The sequence below is a fragment of the Carassius gibelio genome, chromosome A9 (genome assembly GCF_023724105.1).
Source record: "Carassius gibelio isolate Cgi1373 ecotype wild population from Czech Republic chromosome A9, carGib1.2-hapl.c, whole genome shotgun sequence".
Classification (NCBI taxonomy): Eukaryota; Metazoa; Chordata; class Actinopteri; order Cypriniformes; family Cyprinidae; genus Carassius; species Carassius gibelio.
Genome location: NC_068379.1, coordinates 9,824,027 through 9,846,775, shown reverse-complemented (window position 1 = coordinate 9,846,775; position 22,749 = coordinate 9,824,027). Strand labels below are relative to the sequence as shown.

At 36.4% G+C, this 22,749-nt stretch overlaps 1 protein-coding gene across 1 annotated transcript in view; it reads right to left on the bottom strand.

Annotated features, from left to right (window-relative positions):
• Window positions 1-2,037: 2,037 nt before the first annotated feature.
• LOC128020216 (uncharacterized) overlaps window positions 2,038-22,749 on the bottom strand; it is a 426,958-nt gene continuing 406,246 nt past the window's right edge. Inside the window, exon 2 of the mRNA XM_052606997.1 lies at window positions 2,038-2,172. The gene's annotated coding sequence lies outside the window, so the exon portion shown is untranslated. The remainder of the gene's footprint in view (window positions 2,173-22,749) is intronic.

Here is a 22,749-nt window from a genome sequence, read left to right as displayed (position 1 = left end):
TACTGAGCCTTGAGGTACTCCATACTGAACTTGTGATCGATATGATACATCTTCATTCACTGCTACGAACTGATGGCGGTCATATAAGTACGATTTAAACCATGCTAATGCACTTCCACTGATGCCAACAAAGTGTTCAAGTCTATGCAAAAGAATGTTGTGGTCACTTGTGTCAAACGCAGCACTAAGATCCAATAACACTAATAGAGAGATACACCCACGATCCGATGATAAGAGCAGATCATTTGTAACTCTAAGGAGAGCAGTCTCAGTACTATGATACGGTCTAAATCCTGACTGGAAATCCTCACATATACCATTATTCTCTAAGAAGGAATATAATTGTGAGGATACCACCTTTTCTAGTATCTTGGACAGAAAAGGGAGATTCGAGATTGGTCTATAATTAACAAGTTCTCTGGGGTCAAGTTGTGGCTTTTTTATGAGAGGCTTAATAACAGCCAGTTTGAAGGTTTTGGGGACATATCCTAATGACAATGAGGAATTAATAATAGTCAGAAGAGGACCTATGACTTCTGGAAGCACCTCTTTTAGGAGCTTAGATGGTATAGGGTCTAACATACATGTTGTTGGTTTAGATGATTTAACAAGTTTATACAATTCTTCATCTCCTATAGTAGAGAATGAGTGGAACTGTTCCTCAGGGGGTCTATAGTGCACTGTCTGATGTGATACTGTAGCTGACGGCTGAATGGTTGCAATTTTATCTCTAATAGTATCGATTTTAGAAGTAAAGTAGTTCATAAAGTCATTACTGTTGTGGTGTTGGGAAATGTCAACACTTGTTAAGGCTTTATTTTTCGTTAATTTAGCCACTGTATTGAATAAATACCTGGGGTTATGTTTGTTTTCTTCTAAAAGAGAAGAAAAGTAATCAGATCTAGCAGTTTTTAATGTTTTTTTATAGGATATGCTACTTTCCCGCCAAGCAATACGAAATACCTCTAGTTTTGTTTTCCTCCAGCTGCGCTCCATTTTTCGGGCTGCTCTCTTTAGGGTGCGAGTATGCTCATTATACCATGGTGTCAAACTGTTTTCCTTAACCTTCCTTAAGCGTAAAGGAGCAACTGTATTTAAAGTGCTAGAAAAGAGAGAGTCCATAGTTTCTGTTACATCATCAAGTTGTTCTGAGGTTTTGGATATGCTAAGGAATTCGGATACATCAGGAAGATAACTTAAAAAGCAGTCTTTTGTGGTAGAAGTGATGGTTCTTCGATACTTGTAACAAGAAGTAGAATTTACAATTTTGGCTATATGAAGTTTACACAGAACTAAATAATGATCTGAGATATCATCACTTGGCTGAATAATTTCAACACTATCAACATCAATTCCATGTGACAGTATTAAATCTAGAGTATGATTTCGACAATGAGTAGGTCCTGAAACATGTTGTCTAACACCAATAGAGTTCAGAATGTCTATAAATGCTGATCCCAATGCATCTTTTTCATTATCGACATGGATATTAAAATCACCAACTATTAAGACTTTATCTGCAGCCAGAACTAACTCGGATGTAAAATCACCAAACTCTTTAATAAAGTCTGTATGGTGCCCTGGTGGCCTGTATACAGTAGCCAGTACAAACATAACAGGGGATTTATCATTAACATTGGTTTCTCTGGATAATGTTATATGAAGCACCATTACTTCAAACGAGTTATACTTGAAGCCTGCCCTCTGAGAAATCCTGTAAACGTTGTTATAAATTGAAGCAACTCCTCCCCCTTTGCCTTTTAGACGCGGCTCGTGTTTATAACAATAATCTTGGGGGGTGGACTCATTTAAAATAATGTAATCATCAGGTTTTAGCCAAGTTTCTGTCAAACAGAGCACATCTATATTATGATCAGTTATCATATTATTTACAAAAAGTGTTTTCGTAGAAATGGATCTGATATTCAATAAGCCAATCTTTATCATTTCTTTATCCATATTGCATTTGTTTTTTATTTGTTGAACCTCAATTAAATTGTTAACCTTAACTTGGTTTGGACGTTTTTTGTATTTTCTAGTTCGGGGAACAGACACAGTCTCTATAGTGTGATATCTAGGTGAAAGAGTCTCTATGTGCTGAGAATTAACTGACCTCTGTGACGGGAGGCAGCTAGCAGACGGTCGGTTTAGCCAGTCTGTCTGCTTCCTGACCTGGGCCCCAGTTAGTCAAGTATAAACACTAAGACTATGTGCCATATTTCTAGACAGAAGAGCAGCACCACCCCAGGAGGGATGAAGACCATCTCTTTTAAACAGGTCAGGTCTGCCCCAAAAGCTCGTCCAATTGTCTATGAAACCTATGTTATTCTGTGGGCACCACTTAGACATCCAGCCATTGAGTGATGACAATCTGCTATGCATCTCGTCACCACGGTAAGCAGGGAGGGGACCAGAGCATATTACAGTGTCTGACATCGTGCTTGCAAGTTCACACACCTCTTTAAAGTTATTTTTAGTGATCTCCGACTGGCGAAGTCGAACATCATTAGCGCCGGCATGAATAACAATCTTACTGTATTTACGCTTAGCATTAGCCAGCACTTTTAAATTTGCCAAGATGTCAGGCGCTCTGGCTCCCGGTAAACATTTGACTATGGTGGCTGGTGTCTCTATATTCATGTTCCGTACAATAGAATCACCAATAACTAGAGCACTTTCATCAGGTTTCTCAGTGGGTGCATCACTGAGTGGGGAGAACCTGTTTAATGTTTTGATCGGAACAGAAGAGCGGTGTTTTGACCCACGACTATGCTGCCTCACCGTCACCCAGTTGCCCTGCTGCAGGGGCTCTGCTGGAACCGGACAATGTACAGGAATCCCTGAGCTAGACGCATCCAAAGCCATATCTAGAGCCCTAACATTCTTACTGTCCTCAATTAAAGTTTGGATGCGTGTCTCTAATTCTGAAATCTTCTCTGTCAGCCTAACTATTTCCCTGCATTTATCACATGTGAATCCCTCATCAGCGACAGAGATAGATAAACTGTACATGTGGCAAGAGGTGCAAATAACAATTGTAGGAGAAGCCATTACTCACCGTGCTTGATGAAATATTCTTACTGCGGTTGTTTGATGAACTTGTGGAAAACTGCAGCGTGAGAGAGGAGAGGAGAGGAGAAAAGAAAACGCTAATGACAAGCTAACAAGTGCTAACGCTTTGCAGGTGTACTGCAGTCACGGAAGAGTGAACGATCAAAGTTAATCTGATAAGATTGATCGATAATATCAGAAATATGGTGTGAATTAAGTTATATTTTACAATATAAAAAACAAACAAACAGACAGTGATAGTAAGAAAGATTATAGAGAAAAAAATAAAATAAAATAAAAACAGCTACACAGAGCTATGATTAGCTACAGAAGGCCAACAGGAAGTAGAGAAAACACTGTCCAACCTTACTAATTCATCAATGTCTTTAGGATATGTCCATAACACCATCAAACTGGCTGTTATTAAGCCTATCATTTAAAAACAAATAATCAAACAAACAACAACTTGATCCTAGAGAATTACTTAATTACATACCAACCTCAAATCTCCCTTTTCTGTCAAAAATACTAGAAAATGCAGTATCCTCTCAGCTATGTTCATTTTTAGAGCTAAATTATACCTGTGGGGAGTTCCAGTCAGAATTTAGAATGTATCATAGTACTGTGACAGCTCTCATCAGAGACACAAATGAACAAATTAAATGCTCTGATCATCTGATTGTGGAATTATTTGCAGATGGGAGTTTTACTTACTCAAACATGTTCTGAGGGCAGAAAGGAAAGTGATTGGTTTACAGATTCAACCAATTAATTTGAAGCAGAGGCGGAGTCGGGAAATTTGAACGTGTGGAAGGAAAAGGAGTTTTGAGAACGTAGCGGATGTAGAGGATTATAATGTAAAAGGAGATCGTTCAAATACTGAGGTGCTAAACCATTCAGGGCTTTATAAGTAATAAGCAATATTTTAAAATCTATATGATGTTTTTTAGGCCAGGTTTAGTCATTATTCATATTACTGTTATTTTTACTGATCTATGTGCTGCTCTCAGGGCACGAGTACTCAATATTCATATTAATGTAATTTTTTACTGATCCCAGGGCAGGAGTACTCAATATTCAAATTGCAGTTATTTTTACTGATCTCAGGGCAGGAGTACTCATTCAATATTCATATTACAGTTATTTTTACTGATCTATGTGCTGCTCTCAGGGCAGGATTACTCAGTATTCATATTACTGTTATTTTAATAAATGATGCACTGCTCTCAGGGCAGGAATACTCAATATTCATATTACAGTTATTTTTTACTGATCTCAGGGCAGGATTACTCAGTATTCATATTACTGTTATTTTAATAAATGATGCACTGCTCTCAGGGCAGGAGTACTCAATATTCATATTACAGTTATTTTTACTGATCTCAGGGCAGGAGTACTCAATATTCATATCACAGTTATTTTTACTGTTCTATGAGCTGCTCTCAGCGTAGGAGTACTCTATATTCATATTAATATTTCTATGTTCTGTATCACTGTGTTGTGTTTGTTTCCATTTTTTGTTTAGAAGATAACTGAGCCTTTAAATATCCTTTATAAATGCTTTACAAGGCATAACTAGTCCTCACTTTAGATGAGCTCTCATAAATAGTTAACTGACCACTACTAAATGCTTTATAACTACCTGAATTTACTACATTTCTTGTGATCTTATGAATCAGTGGCAACTCCTTAATAACTGGTGTGTAAATAATGCTATACTTCATTGAGAAATGATAAATTGATCATGAATAAAGTATGAAAACACAATTATTAAACACATTATAGATATGTTTTTAAATAAAGAATAAAGCATTTATATCTGTATTTATAAACTACTTATTACTGTCTATTAATGCTTTATGAATTATGAATTATCTGTTTACTAATGCTTAATTAATTATCAATAGTGTGCAGTTATTATAAAGTGTTACCTTTTTTTCTCCCACAATCCCCATGAAAATCTCAGTCCGAATCCCAAGGTCATGTGGTAATTTAATTGCTGTCCAAATCCACATCTCTGAGATTAAAACATTTCAAAATAAACCGTTTAAAACCGTTTTCACCATTGTTTAACACCATATACTCACTGTTGTACTTTGCATGCATATTACAACACAATTTTTTTTGAAATACTAAAATGTTTACAAGAATACTATTTCAGAAATGCTCCATCACAGTGATTGGATGATTATTAAGAACAAAAAGATCAGAGAAGCACGTAAACATTTGAAATGGGTCATTATTATGGCAGTAACATGTATGCAACACAATTGTTTTATATTTATAGGTCTACAATTACATACTTAAAAATGCAAAGGAAGTAGCTTTGTTTGCCTCGTGTAAATAAGAGGTTGCATTTACTTATTAATGCTAATCTCCACATGTTTAATAATACCCATCATTTTGAGAGATAAAATTTAAGAAAACCATTTCAGCTATATTGGGTCTATTTTCCTTTTAAACCAGAAATTTAAATAAATAATAAATATTATATTATTACATTTAAATCTATTATTCCAAGAGTATGACATTTTATTTAGAGCAGACAACCATGCAACTGGCCATGTCTGCAGCGCGTTCCTAGGTTCACACATCTATCTTCTCCAGTGTGAATAAATCATCAAATCCATGAGTTATCACTGAGGTGTAATGTCAAAAATTCTTAACATATGTTCATACGAATAACATTTGCCATCTGAATTGTGAGAGAAGTCCTGAGTTGACTTGGTGATACATAAATGTGATTTCAAAAGTTCTGGGTGTCAATCTATGTGCAACCACTTAATGTTCTCATAGGTTGTTGCAGAGAGATTAAGCCCTGTAATTCTAAAAATAACCAAAATGTGATAGAAAATAATAAGTTTACAGGTCCAATATTACAATAAAATAATCAAGTATAATTATGACTTCTTTCCTTTTTTAAACAATTACAATTACAAACAAATCCAGTAAATTAAATGCATGTACAATACACAGGAAGATTGCGCTGCAAAAGGTAGGTGCATCATTTAGCTGTTGTAGTTTGAACGTGCTCCTTTTAAACCAGGCCCTAGGTCGCTTTGCAAGATATCTTCTCAAAGCCAGTTTCTTAAAGTCTCCAGAAGTGTTTGCAACGTCTTCCTGCATTTGAAATGCATAAAGAGTCTGGTTTCAATTTACACTGATGATTATGAAAAAAATAAGTAAAAATATAAAAACAAAAACATTATTTTTTACCTGAAGTCTTCAGTTTTGGTCATTGAATCATGAACATCCTCGTTTTCATATATTTCCTGTACCAATTCCTTTTGTGGAGCAAACCAGGAACATTACATATATGAATAGCTCACTGCCCAGCATCTGAAATTTTTCAGCGCAAGCAATCATAATTACTATTAAAATCATAAAAATCACATTTCAACTTCCTCAAAATTGACAATTTCTTAATGACAAATAATACATCCTTAAACCCTGCCATTTCTACAGCCTACTGTGCTCTGTTTGGCATCAGCTACAACTACAGTTATTGAGGGCAAATTAGAGTAGTAGATGTTTGAAGGACAGCCGATGGCATCCATAGTCTGGCATTATGCGAACAAACCTAAAAGGTAACGGGTAACATGAAGTGAGATTGGAGTTTCTGACACTCATTTCAGCACAGCAGTTCAGAATCAGTTTTCTTACTTTTACAAGACAAAACATTATTTGTCATGCAATTTGATCTGTAAACCTTTGCAGACCTTTTTGCATCTACAAAATGCTATATTGCAATTCATGAAAAATAATATTTGAGGGGGAAATAATATGGGCACTTATATCAGCAATAATATGAGCACAAATATCAGCAAGATTCTCAAATAAAACTAGAGGAGCTTACAAAGAAAGTCCAGAAATGTCCTTTCCCCAAGAAGGGACCACTGATGGCTACTGCCTTTTCAAAGAATGTTATTCTGCAAAGAAAAGAAAAACTAAATGAAACAGTCACAGGCTGTAATAAAAACAAATGTATGGGCCCTGAGAGCAGCAAATTAAATGCATGTACAATACACAGGAAGATTGCGCTGCAAAAGGTAGGTGCATCATTTAGCTGTTGTAGTTTGAACGTGCTCCTTTTAAACCAGGCCCTAGGTCGCTTTGCAAGATATCTTCTCAAAGCCAGTTTCTTAAAGTCTCCAGAAGTGTTTGCAACGTCTTCCTGCATTTGAAATGCATAAAGAGTCTGGTTTCAATTTACACTGATGATTATGAAAAAAATAAGTAAAAATATAAAAACAAAAACATTATTTTTTACCTGAAGTCTTTAGTTTTGGTCATTGAATCATGAACATCCTCGTTTTCATATATTTCCTGTACCAATTCCTTTTGTGGAGCAAACTTGCAAACCAGGAACATTACATATATGAATAGCTCACTGCCCAGCATCTGAAATTTTTCAGCGCAAGCAATCATAATTACTATTAAAATCATAAAAATCACATTTCAACTTCCTCAAAATTGACAATTTCTTAATGACGAATAATACATCCTTAAACCCTGCCATTTCTACAACCTACTGTGCTCTGTTTGGCATCAGCTAAAACTACAGTTATTGAGGGCAGATTAGAGTAGTAGATGTTTGAAGGACAGCCGATGGCATCCATAGTCTGGCATTATGCAAACAAACCTAAAAGGTAACGGGTAACATGAAGTGAGATTGGAGTTTCTGACACTCATTTCAGCACAGCAGTTCAGAATCAGTTTTCTTACTTTTACAAGACAAAACATTATTTGTCATGCAATTTGATCTGTAAACCTTTGCAGACCTTTTTGCATCTACAAAATGCTATATTGCAATTCATGAAAAATAATATTTGAGGGGGAAATAATATGGGCACTTATATCAGCAATAATATGAGCACAAATATCAGCAAGATTCTCAAATAAAACTAGAGGAGCTTACAAAGAAAGTCCAGAAATGTCCTTTCCCCAAGAAGGGACCACTGATGGCTACTGCCTTTTCCAAGAATGTTATTCTGCAAAGAAAAGAAAAACTAAATGAAACAGTCACAGGCTGTAATAAAAACAAATGTATGGGCCCTGAGAGCAGCACATAGTTAGTAAAATAATAGTAATATGAATATTAAACAATCCCACCCTGAGAGCAGCATATAATACACTAAAAATAACAGTAATATGAATATTGAGTACTCCTGCCCTGAGAGCTGCACATAGTTTAGTACAATTATAGTAATATGAATATTGAGTACTCCTGCCCTGAGAGCAGGGCATAGATTATTCAAATAACAGTAATGTCAATATCGAGTACTCATGCCCTGAGAGCAATGCATAGATAATTAAAATAATAGTAATATGAATATTGAGTAATCCTGCCCTGAAAGCTGCACATAGTTTAGTAAAATAAAAGTAATATGAATATTGAGTACTCCTGCCCTGAGAGAAGGGCATAGATTATTCAAATAACAGTAATGTGAATTTTGAGTACTCCTGCCCTGAGAGCAGTGCATAGATAATTAAAATAATAGTATTATGAGCATTGAGTATTCCTGCCCTGAGAGCAGCGCATAGATTATTAAAATAATAGTAATATAAATGTTGAGTATTCCTGCCCTGAGAGCAGGGCATAGATTATTCAAATAACAGTAATCTGAATATTGAGTACTCCTGCCCTGAGAGCAGTGCATAGATAATTAAAATAATAGTAATATGAATATCGAATATTCCTGCCCTGAGAGCAGCACATAGTTTAGTAAAATAATAGTAATACGAATATGGAGTACTCCTGCCCTGAGAGTAGCACATAGTTTTGTAAAATAACAGTAATGTGAATATTGAACACTCCTGCCCTGAGAGCAGTTCATAGTTTAGTCAAATAACAATAATATGAATATGGAGTACTTCTGCCCTGAGAGTAGCACACAGTTCAGTAAAAATACAATAAATTTAAATATTGAATACTCATGCCCTGTTAGCAGAACACAGTTCATTAAAAATAACAGTAATATCAAAATTGAGTACTCCTGCCCTGAGAGCTGCACATAGTTTAGTAAAATAATAGTTATATGAATGATGAGTACTCCTGCCCTGAGAGCAGGGCATAGATTTTTCAAATAACAGTAATGTGAATATTGAGTACTCATGCCCTGAGAGAAGTGCATAGACAATTCAAATAAAAGTAATATGAATATTGAGTATTCCTGCCCTGAGAGTAGCACATAGTTTAGTAAAATAATAGTAATATGAATATGGAGTACTCCTGCCCTGAGAGTAGCACATAGTTTAGTAAAATAACAGTAATATGAATATGCAGTACTCCTGCCCTGAGAGCAGCACATAATACAATAATAATTACAATAATGTGAATATTGAACTCTCCTACCCTCAGAGCAGCTCATAGTTTAGTAAAATAACAGTAATATGAATATGGAGTACTTCTGCCCTGAGAGTAGCACACAGTTCATTAAAAAATAGAATAAATTTAAATATTGAATACTCATGCCCTGTAAGAGGCACACAGTTCATTAAAAATAACAGTAATATCAATATTGAGTACTCCTGCCCTGAGAGCAGTGCATAGATAATTAAAATAATAGTAATATGAATATTGAGTATTCCTGCCCTGAAAGCAGCACATAGTTTAGTAAAATAAAAGACATATGAATATGCAGTACTCCTGCCCTGAGAGCAGCACATAATACAATAATAATTACAATAATGTGAATATTGAACTCTCCTACCCTCAGAGCAGCTCATAGTTTAGTAAAATAACAGTAATATGAATATGGAGTACTTCTGCCCTGAGAGTAGCACACAGTTCATTAAAAAATAGAATAAATTTAAATATTGAATACTCATGCCCTGTAAGAGGCACACAGTTCATTAAAAATAACAGTAATATCAATATTGAGTACTCCTGACTTGAGAGCAGCGCATAGATTATTTAAATAATACAAATATAAATGCTGAGTATTCCTGCCCTGAGAGCAGCGCATAGATTATTAAAATAATAGTAATATAAATGTTGAGTATTCCTGCCCTGAGAGCAGCACATAGTTTAGTAAAATAATAGTAATATGAATATGGAGTACTCCTGCCCTGAGAGTAGCACATAGTTTAGTAAAATAACAGTAATATGAATATGGAGTACTCCTGCCCTGAGAGCAGCACATAATACAATGATAATTACAATAATGTGAATATTGAACTCTCCTATCCTCAGAGAAGCTCATAGTTTAGTAAAATAACAGTAATATGAATATGGAGTACTTCTGCCCTGAGAGTAGCACACAGTTCATTAAAAATAGAATAAATTTAAATATTGAATACTCATGCCATGTAAGCAGCACACAGTTCATTAAAAATAACAGTAATATCAATATTGAGTACTCCTGCCCTGAGAGCTGCATATTGTTTAATAAAATAATAGTAATATGAATATTGAGTACTCCTGCCCTGAGAGCAGCGCATAGATTATTTAAACAAGACTATTATAAATATTGAGTATTCCTGCCCTGAGAGCAGTGCATAGATAATTAAAATAATAGTAATATGAATATTGAATATTCCTGCCCTGAGAGCAGCACATAGTTTAGGATAATAACAGTAATATGAATATGGAGTACTCCTTCACTGAGAGCAGCACATAATACAATAATAATGACAGTAATGTGAATATTGAAACTCCTGCCCTGAGAGCAGCTCATAGTTTAGTAAAATAACAGTAATATCAATATTGAGTACTCCTGCCCTGAGAGCAGTGCTAATGCTAATGCTAACTGACTGAAGTAATGTCAAGGAGAGTTATTTTTTTGCTCATATCCATTTCACAGACAGCGTGGAAGCATTGGAAAAGCATGTTTTACTCCAGTTACCTAATAACCAGCTTTGGTATAATCAACTGATGAAGCAGTCAAGTGAAAATGCATGCTATATAATATTTAGTCCATGATTACTTGTTCTGTGCATCTTTGTTTGCTAATTATCTTATGAAATGTAAGAGATGTTAATTTTTTTTTCATGAAAATACATGGTAAATGAACTTACCTTGCAATAAATGCCTCCCACAAAGCGTCAGTAACGTATCTGTCTGAAGTATTCCTTCCACATGTTCACATTTCCTGACTCCGCCTCTGCTTCAATTTCATTGGTTGAATCTGTAAACCAATCATTTTCCTTTCTGCCCTCAGAACATGTTTGAGTAAGCTAATGTAAACATGCTAATAACTACCTACAGACCACTAGTTAAAGTCGTGTGAGGATATACCACAATATTTAGTATTAGCTAGTATTAGTGATAACCACAATATATAAAATGAACAGTTCTCTTATGATAACACCACATGTAAATACTCCAGCACCAGTACCTGGCTGAGGTCCCAGTAGGCAGTATTGTGCCTTAAAGCTGCAGTAGGTAACTTTTGTAAAAATATATATTTTTTTTACATATTTGTTAAACCTGTCATTATGTACTGACAGTAGAATATGAAACAGATAATCTGTGAAAAAAAAATCAAGCTCCTCTGGCTCCTCCCAGTGGTCCTATTGCCAATTGCAGTTACGGACCGCTCCCGGTAAGAAAACAACCAATCAGAGCTGCGGTCCGTAACTTTGTTTGTGTTCAAAATGTAGAAAAATGAATATAATAAGCGAGTACACCATGAATCCATTTTCCAAACCGTGTTTTTAGCTTGTCCTGAATCACTAGGGTGCACCTATAATAAGTGTTTATATTCTGACTCTTTTAGATTGCTTCGGGGGTACCGCGGCTGTAGGATCCATTTTTGAGTTTAGGTTAATCTAATTTGTTGTGCTATTGGAGCATGGGTGTGTTTTGTTAGATAGGGTCCTTTATTTGGTAGGGACTTTTAGTTTGATAGTTGGTGAGAACGTTTGAAGATAAAGATGGCCGCCTCTCACCTTTCTGAAACAAAAGGAACATAGGAAGCTGTTGGAACGTATTAACCATACAGTTCTTTACATCGCTATTGAATCGCTAAAGAATCTATACTGAATTAATTGAATCACTATTGAATACTATTTGGACATTATTTTTGATATTAAGTTGTGCCTTTTTTTTTTTTTACAAACCATTTATTTCAACCACTTACCGATCGTTTGTTGGACTACTGGAGTCCATGCTTTGTCTGCTACTACCAACCTACTTACCTGCCTGCTGCCTGCCTTGCTCTGCTTACCTGTCCTGTTTATCTATCGGCTGGAATCCCGTCTCATCCACCTCAAAAAAGGTACAATTTAAGTTTTTCTGTGTTGGATAGCTTGTCAAAGAAGCTAAGCAATACTTCCCAGCTAAGAGTGGTCCGCCAATACAGCGGCGGAGTAACCCAGTACCTTTGTGATTCTTCATAGACATAAACAGAGAGAAGTAGTTCCGGCTACGATGTTCTTCCACAAGATGCAAGCAGTTCTGTTTATTAACCACTAGAGCGTCAAAAGTTACCTACCGCAGCTTTAACGCTGAAACCTGTCTCAAGAACAAGATACAGCCATGTTCATGAGACTAATTTGCCATTATTTTACTAGTCATAGAATGGGAAATCTTATATTAAGCTTTTAACAGCAGTTTTCTATGTTCATATATTTAAGTAAAAGGGTGATTATTTTAATAAGTGCCCTGTTTTCTTTACTCAACTTATTTTTGTATATGTAATCAATACGGTCTGTGTGTAAAATGTTAAGTTGGTCATGCACTTAATGCCTCATCTGCGGTTATTCTTCAATAAGGTTAATAAGTTAACATTAGTTAATTACATTAGTTAACATATATAAATTAATATTAAAGGTCCTGTTTTTTGTGCTTTTTGAAGCTTTGATGTGTTTACAGTGCGCAATATAACATGTGTTCATGTTTCGCCTGTAAAAAACACAGTAGTTTTCACACAATTCACCTATCTGTATACCGCTGTTTTCACTGTCATAAAAACGGGCTGATGTCTTCCTTGTTCTATAAAGTCCCTGCTTCAGATATACATAAAGAGTTCTGATTGTGCCAGCGGTTCCTGTGTTGTGATTTGACACCAGCTGAGCGCAGGCTGCCCTCCTGGGATCACGATTGGGCTAGTTTTGGACAAGTTTTGAGAAGCAAGTGGGCAGGAACATGTGCTGGAGATGTACGATTTTTTTGCGCAGCCCTAACATCTAGTTAACAAAGCTAAACAGCGTTGCCCTTTGTGTAATAAGTTACAGAAACTGTTAAATGCACCAACTTAAATAATAAAATACACTTACCGGTTGTGGTCCATAAACAACGCCTTCTCCAGACAAAGAGGGAAATGCTCCATCTTTCAGGAATAATCTTTGTGTGAATCCGGCATTAAACTGGTTGAGATTAAGGTGCATAGCAGATTGTCATCACTCAATGGCTGGATGTCTAAGTGGTGCCCACAGAATAACACAGGTTTCATAGACAATTGGACGAGCTTTTAGATATCACACTATAGAGACTGTGTCTGTTCCCCAAAATAGAAAATACAAAAAACATCCAAACCAAGTTAAGATTAACAATTTAATTGAGGTTCAACAAATAAAAAAAACAGATGCATGGATAAACAAATGATAAAGCTTGGCTTATTGAATATCAGATCCCTTTCTACGAAAACACTTTTTGTAAATAATATGATCACTGATCATAATATGGATGTGCTCTGTTTGACAGAAACCTGGCTAAAACCTAAAGATTACATTATTTTAAATGAGTCCACCCCCCAAGATTACCGTTATAAACATGAGCCGTGTCTATAAGGCAAAGGGGGATGTGTTGCTTCAATTTATAACAACGTTTTCAGGATTTCTCAGAGGGCAGGCTTCAAGTATAACTCGTTTGAAATTATGGTGCTTCATATAACATTGTCCAGAAAAACAAATGTTAATGATAAATCCCCTGTTATGTTTGTACTGGCTACTGTATACAGGTCAACAGGGTACCATACAGACTTTATTAAAGAGTTTAGTGATTTTACATCCAAGTTAGTTCTGGCTGTAGATAAAGTTTTAATAGTTGGTGATTTTAATATCCATGTTGATAATGAAAAAGATGCATTGGGATCAGCATTTATAGATATTCTGAACTATATTGGGGTTAGACAACACGTTTCAGGACCTACTCATTGTCGAAAATTCATACTCTAGATTTAATACTGTCACATGGAATTGATGTTGATAGTGTTGAAATTATGCAGCCAAGTGATGATATCTCAGATCATTATTTAGTGCAAACTTCATATAGCCAAAAATGTAAATACTTCTACTTCTACCACAAAAGACTGCTTTTTAAGTTATCTTCCTGATGTATCCAAATTCCTTAGCATATCCAAAACCTCAGAACAACTTGATGATGTAACAGAAACTATGGACTCTCTCTTTTCTAGCACTTTAAATACAGTTGCTCCTCAACTCTTAAGGAAGGTTAAGGAAAACAGTTTGACACCATGGTATAATGAGCATACTCGCATCCTAAAGAGAGGAGCCCGAAAAATGGAGCGTAGCTGGAGGAAAATAAAACCAGAGGTATTTCGTATTGCTTGGCGGGAAAGTAACATTTCCTACAGAAAAGCATTAAAAACTGCTAGATCTGATTATTTTTCTTCTCTTTTAGAAGAAAACAAACATAACCCCAAGTATTTATTCAATACAGTGGCTAAATTAACAAAAAATAAAGCCTCAACAAGTGTTCACATTTCCCAACACCACAGCAGTAATGACTTTACGAATTACTTTACTTCTAAAATTGATACTATTAGAGATAAAATTGCAACCATTCAGACGTCAGCTACAGTATCACATCAGACAGTGCACTATAGACCCCCTGAGGAACAGTTCCACTCATTCTCTACTATAGGAGAGGAAGAATTGTATAAACTTGTTAAATCATCTAAACAAACAACAAGTATGTTAGACCCTATAGCATCTAAGCTCCTAAAAGACGTGCTTCCAGAAGCCATAGATCCTCTTCTGACTATTATTAATTCCTCATTGTCATGACGATATGTCCCCAAAACCTTAAAACTGGTTGTTATTAAGCCTCTCATTAAAAAAAAAAAAAAAAAAAAAAAACACAACTTTACCCCAAAGAACTAGTTAATTATAGACCAATCTCAAATCTCAGTTTTCTGTCCAAGATACTAGAAAAGGTGGTATCCTCACAATTATATTCCTTCTTAGAGAAAAATGGTATATGTGAGGATTTCCAGTCAGGATTTAGACCGTATCATAGTACTGAGATCATATAATAGTACTGAGACTGCTCTCCTTAGAGTTACAAATTATCTGCTCTTATCATCTGATCGTGGGTGTATCTCTACATTAATTTTATTGGATCTTAGTGCTGCGTTTGACACAACTGACCACAAAATTATTTTGCATAGACTTGAACACTTTGTTGGCATCAGTGTAAGTGCATTAGCATGGTTTAAATCGTACTTATATGACCACCATCAGTTCCTAGAAGTGAATGAAGATGTATCATGTCGATCACAAGTGCAGTATGGAGTACCTCAAGGCTCAGTACTAGGGCCGCTACTCTTCACGCTTTATATGTTACCCTTGGGAGATATCATCAGGAAACATGTGTCACAGTGTCTGGGTTGTTGTTCCCCGGGGTTCCACTAGATGTCCTCCTTCTCACGGTGTCTGTCCCAGATCACTTCCTGTTCCCTTATATGGTCACCTTCCTCCTTGTTGCGTAATTGATTGTTCCCCCCACCTGTCTCCTGTTTCCCCATTATCCTTCTGTGTATAAATACCCAGTCTGTCTTAGTCTGTGTTACGGAGTCCTTGTTTAATGTCAGGTTATTTAATGTCCGTCATCCTTGCCTTGTCTTGCCTTGCCTTGTCTTCGTGTCTTGTTTTTATGTGAATGGATGTTTTGGTTTCGACCCCTGCCTGGACTGTTTACCCCTCTGGATTATCCCTTGAATAAATATTACTTACCTGCAATTGGTTCTCTCGCCGTCTTTCAAGCGCCTCGTAACGTGACAACATGGTGTTAGCTTTCACTAATGATACTCAGCTTTAAATTTCTTTGCGGCCCGGTGAAACACACCAATTTGAAAAACTAATGGAATGCATAGTCGATATAAAAAACTGGATGACGAGTAATTTCTTACTGCTCAATTCTGAAAAAAAAACAGAGGTGTTAATTATAGGACCTAAAAACTCTGCTTGTAATAACCTAGAACACTGTCTAAGACTTGAAAGTTGCTCGTTCAATTCTTCGTCATCAGTTCGGAAACTAGGTGTGCTATTTGATCGCAATCTTTCCTTAGAAAGCCACATTTCTAGCATTTGTAAAACTGCATTTTTCCATCTCAAACATATATCTAAATTACAGCCTATGCTCTCAATGTCAAATGCAGAAATGTTAATCCATGCATTTATGACCTCAAGGTTAGATTATTGTAATGCTTTATTGGGTGGTTGTTCTGCATGCTTAGTAAGCAAATTACAGCTAGTCCAAAATGCAGCAGAAAGAGTTCTTACTAGAACCAGGAAGTATGACCATATTAGCCCGGTCCTGTCAACGCTGCACTGGCTCCCTATCAAACATCGTATAGATTTTAAAATATTGCTCATTACTTATAAAGCCCTGAATGGTTTAGCACCTCAGTATTTGAACGAGCTCCTTTTACATTATAATCCTCTACGTCCGCTACATTCTCAAAACTCAGGCAATTTGATAATACCTAGAATATCAAAATCAACTGCGGGCGGCAGATCCTATTCCTATTTGGCGCCTAAACTCTGGAATAACCTACCTAACATTGTTCGGGAGGCAGACACACTCTTGCAGTTTAAATCTAGATTAAAGACCCATCTCTTTAACCTGGCTTACACATAACATAGTAATATGCTTTTAATATCCAAATCCGTTAAAGGATTTTTAGGTTGCATTAATTAGGTAAACCGAAACCGTGAACACTTCCCATAACACCCTATGTACTTGCTAAATCATTAGAAGAATGGCATCTACACTAATATTTGTCTGTTTCTCTCTTCGGTTCCTTGCCGCTTTTGCCTCTGTCTTGCTTAGTTGGGGTCACTTCATCTACAGCGAAATTGTTGACTTGATTGCAAATAAATGTACAGACACTATTTAACTGAACAGAGATGACATCACTGAATTCAATGATGAACTGCCTTTAACTATCATTTTGCATTATTGACACTGTTTTCCTAATGAATGTTGTTCAGCTGCTTTGACGCAATGTATTTTGTTTAAAGCGCTATATAAATAAAGGTGACTTGACTTGACTTGACTCTACGTCCGCTACGTTCTCAAAACTAAGGCAATTTGATAATACCTAGAATATCAAAATCAACTGCGGGCGGCAGATCCTTTTCCTATTTGGCGCCTAAACTCTGGAATAACCTACCTAACATTGTTCAGGAGGCAGACACACTCTTGCAGTTTAATTCTAGATTAAAGACCCATCTCTTTAACCTGGCTTACACATAACATACTAATATGCTTTTAAAATCCAAATCCGTTAAAGGATTTTTAGGCTGCATTAATTAGGAAAACTGGAACTGGGAAAACTTCACATAACACCCTATTTACTTGCTACATCATTAGAAGAATGGCATCTACGCTAATATTAGTCTGTTTCTCTCTTATTACGAGGTCACCGTAGCCACCAGATCCAGTCTGGATCCAGATCAAAGGGTCACTGCAGTCACCCGGATCCAGTATATATCCAGACCAGATGGTGGATCAGCACCTAGAAAGGACCTCTACAGCCCTGAAAGACAGTGCAGACCAGGACAACTAGAGCCCCAGATACAGATCCCCTGTACAGACCCTGTCTCAGACCACCACCAGGACAAGACCACAGGAAACAGATGATTCTTCTGCAAAATCTGACTTTGCTGCCGCCTGGAATTGAACTACTGGTTTCGTCTGGTCAGAGGAGAAGTGGCCCCCCAACTGAGCCTGGTTTCTCCCAAGGTTTTTTTTTTCCTTTCCGTCACCGATGGAGTTTTTGTTCCTTGCCGCTGTCGCCTCTGGCTTGATTAGTTGGGGGTCAATTCATCTACAGCGATATCGTTGACTTGATTGCAAATAAATGCACAGACACTATTTAACTGAACAGAGATGACATCACTCATTTTGCATTATTGACACACTGTTTTCCTAATGAATGTTGTTCAGTTGCTTTGACGCAATGTATTTTGTTTAAATCGCTATATAAATAAAGGTGACTTGACTTGACTTGACTTGAGTAAGGAAGATGTCCTCAGCAAGCTGTCCTCAGCAAAATGTGCCGCACATAGTTTTACATGTGGATTATAATTTCCGGGAACCGAGTTAAACATAAATTGTAACCATTAATCTCCAAGTACAGCATCCCTGGTAAGCCCAAACAAAGGTGATTGGAAACCGAGATGAAAATAACAGCGTTACGATGACAAACGCAGCTCTTTCCTCTTCTTCGTCGGAGCGCAACAAGACCACGCCCCCCTTTTTGTGTATTGATGTGGGCGGAGGTTAGTCAAAAAACTGTTTTAGTGACATCATTACTGCAGGAACTAGGCAACTTTTTGATCAAACTAGGACTTTTTTGTTGGCAAATTCTGTTAAATAAAATATCTCGCTTTGCATTGAACTTTGAGCTTTAGAATTTTACAGATATTATTTATACTCTAACAACAACATTACACGCTAACTAAAGTTTAAAACATGGGGTCACAAAGAACGGAACCTTTAATGCACTATAGACTAACATGAACAATGAATGAATGACTTGATTTTTATTTACATTAATAAAGATTTATAGATTGTGTAATAAATGTATTGTCCATTATTGTCACGGTTGGAAGAACCATTGTCTCTGTTGATCACCATGTGGGTGGAGTTATGAGTGTCTCTGTCTGCACTGATTATTTCATTTGGGCGTTTCCATTAATTGTTCATCGGCTACAGCTGCCACTCATTACCTGCTCCCTATTTAATGCCCCGTCTTTCGTCCTGTGCAGTGTTGGTCATCTTACTTGAAAAAAGTAATTAGTTACAGTTACAAATTACTTCTCCCAAAATGTAATTGAGTTAGTAACTCAGTTACCACATTGTAAAAGTAATTAGTTACTCAGCAAAGTACGTAAGTGTGACATTATTTTTTATGTTCTATAACGCTTATTACATCCTATAACATCTTTAATATATAAGATGTTTATATTAACTGATTGAAGAATAAAAACACTAAGTATTTTAGAAAATGTTGTATTTATTAGAACTCAATAGATTGCAGCTTGCCATATGATATGCAAATAAATAAAAACATATAAAAAATAAATATTGAAAATAAAATTCAAGTACAAAATTATGACAAACAAATTTAAACTTGGGTAAAAAGAACCAAATGGAAACCTAGTCATTAGTGCAAATCTCCCTGTAACTGTATATTAGGCCTAAAGATACTGCAAAATAAACAGAACACTATCCAACTCTTATGGTGCGTTCACACCAGAAGCAAATAGAGCGTATGGCGCGAGTGATTTCAATAGCTGCATTTCCAATGTCGGGCCAGTGCGAGCCAGGGCTTAAAATGGGCCGGGCTGGGCTAATAAGCCTCGGGCCAGTAGCATTGAGGCCAGAATAGTGCAGGGTTTCTCAGTAACAATGTCACGCAACCTCATCATTTCACCAACAAAGAGAAGGTATCTTAAAACTAATAAGAAATAAATCACTGGAACATGCGTGGTCACACATGAACATGATAAAAGTGGCCGTTTGTTGCATGCTTTGTTAAATATTCAATTTCAAAAGCATCAATGTTTTACTATAGAATAAGTGATACATTGATTATAATGAATTAATTTATCAGGACTCAAAATTAAATCACACAGATATGAATGTATTTATTTTGTATTTATTTATTTTAAACTCTTACCCAGATAGCACACGTACGTCTTCAAGATCTGTTGACCTGGATAGCATCTGCTATCTACAAATGTCTGAAAGACGTCCTTCAGATGTCAGTTTTATATACATTCTAAATCATAAACATCTTAAAGACATCTAATAGACATTTATTTGACATCTAAAAGGAGACGTCCAATAGACGGATTGCAGATGAGAAAACAGCCTAAAAATACATCTTGCAGATGTAAATGCATATGTCAAATAGACGTCTCCTAGATGTATGTGTGCTATCAGGGTATGAAAATAGCCTGCGGATGCTTATTCAGACGTGTCTGTTTCTGTTTATTTGTAGCCATGCCTATACGTCACATTTAGAATGAATGATAATATCTCTATTTTTATAAAAGCTCCCGGAAAAAAAAAATAAAAAAAAATAAATAACATTATTATATTTTTATGACACAGGCTACGTGGAGCTAAACTCTCGAGACGACACTTTATGACAGATAATATACGTTACTAAATAAATACACGAATGTTATAGAGAATAAGAAGCTGACGTCTGATTTGTTCAAGAGGTCATATTTACCATGTTTGCTGTGATAATGTTAATGCCTAGCGTGCATAGTCTTTTACATCGCTAATAAATATTTCTTCCTTGTATGGTAATTATAATAAACATTGGATCAAATTATTTCAAAAACACGCTGAAAGTGAGTTTTGAGTTCAACTTATTTAAAAAAGTTTTTAATGCTGGTGTTATAGCTGTTAGCTTTCTGAAATGATCCGCAGCGCAGACTATTTTTTATAAAAGCACCCGAACAAAAATCGTTATTATATTTTGATGAAATATTCTATGCACGGCTAAATTCTTGAGACGGGACTTATGACAAATAAAATATGTTATTAAATAAAAACAATTGTGATAGAGAATAAGAAGCTGACGTCTGATTTATCCAAGTGGTTGCATTTACCATGTTTACTATGGTAACGTTAATGTTTAGCCTGCATAATCTTTTACATTGCTTTTAAATATTTCTGCCTTGAATGGTGATCATAATCCACATCGGATCAAATTATTTCAAATACACGCTGCCGACTGAAAGTGAGTTTCGAGTTCAACTTATTTTAAAAAGTTTTTAATGCTGGTGTTATAGCTGTTATCTTTCTGAAATGATCTGCGGCGCTGATGCTCTCCAGATACAGAGAAACTCCGCCTTTGTTCATAACCAGCCCTCTAGCCCCAGCTGGCCCGCTTTGGCCCAAGGTTTTCGTCGGACAAAAAAAACCCTGGCCGTTGGCCCCCGAGGAAGTCCCGACGAGGCACGATCAAGCTCCGGAAGTGACAGTGGAAACGCGACTGGCCCTGGCATGCAATAGCACGCCCGGTTTAAGCTCGACAGTGGAAACGCAGCTAATGTGAAGTCAAAGCAAAGACGTATAGACAAAGCAAATATACAACCTCTGAAAATCAGCGAAACACATTTTTAAAAAAAAGGCATGTTTAAGTTTAAAACAACTACATTTTCGAATGATATACTGTTAAAACTACATTTCATGACACGATAACAGTAATATTTAGAAAAATTATCTGAATTAAAATGGAGGTTGAAAATGCTGCGTGAGCTCAATTTAACATTCAAGCGTCCAACTACGCTTAAAGGAACACTCCGATTTTTTGGGACTTTAGCTTATTCACAGTATCCCCCAGAGTTAGATAAGTCCATACATACCTTTTTAATTTCTGTGCGTTCTGTAAGTGTTATTTGACGCACCCACCGCTAGCCTAGCTTAGCACAAAGACTGGATGTAAATGGATACGGTTAGCATAGTAATCCCAATAAGTGACAAAATAATGCAAACATTTTCCTATTTACATGTTGTGATCTGTATAGTCACAGCGTGTACAAATACCAAGGCTATATGAGACAGAGACCATTTTCAATCGTATAAATACTGGGAACTATATTATCACCAGACGTAGGAGCACAGCTAACGATACTTGGGCGGAGTGGCTACTTGGGCGGAGTGATTAGCGCAGCACCCGAGACGCACTTGTATGCAATGGCTATACTACAATTTCATTGAACTGTGAATGATCATTATAACAAAATCACTTACTTGGTGGACAGCTGACCATTAGGTTCACTCTGCATGGGGCGTTATTTCCTGTTGATCTTGTCACAATTGAAAAAAAAAAAAACGACAACTGCCGGGTGTATTAAGGCAGATAAATCTTCCGTGGTAGTGACGCAAATATTTTGATTGTCATCAAGCCTTGACATTGATGGCAAAACCCGGTCCCATTCATTACAACAAAGGCACTCGGTTTCTGTAGACATAGGTTGGCATCTTGTCTTACAGCTTCCAAAGTTTATAACTCCTCGTCTGTGTATTCTGGCTCCAAACTATATGGTTCTGGATCTTGGTTTGATACACAGTAAAATTCCTCTGAGTCTGACAATACCTCAAAGTCAGCCATGATCTCGAGTCACGTCTAGCTAGTTAGTCACGTTTGTTTTGTTTATGGAACCATCAACAGGGCTTCTCAGGTGCTGCGCTAATCACTCCGCCCAAGTAGCCACTCCGCCCAAGTAACATTAGCTGTGCTCCTACGCCTAGTGAGAATATAGTTCCCAGTATTTATATTTATAAGGCTATCTCATATAGCCTTGTTATTTGTACACGCTGTGACTATACAGATCACAACATGTAACTACATCCAGTCTTTGTGCTAAGCTAGGCTAGCGGTGGGTGCGTCAAATAACACTTACAGAATGCACATAAATGAAAAAGGTATGTATGGACTTATCTAACTCTGGGGGATACTGTGAATAAGCTAAAGTCCC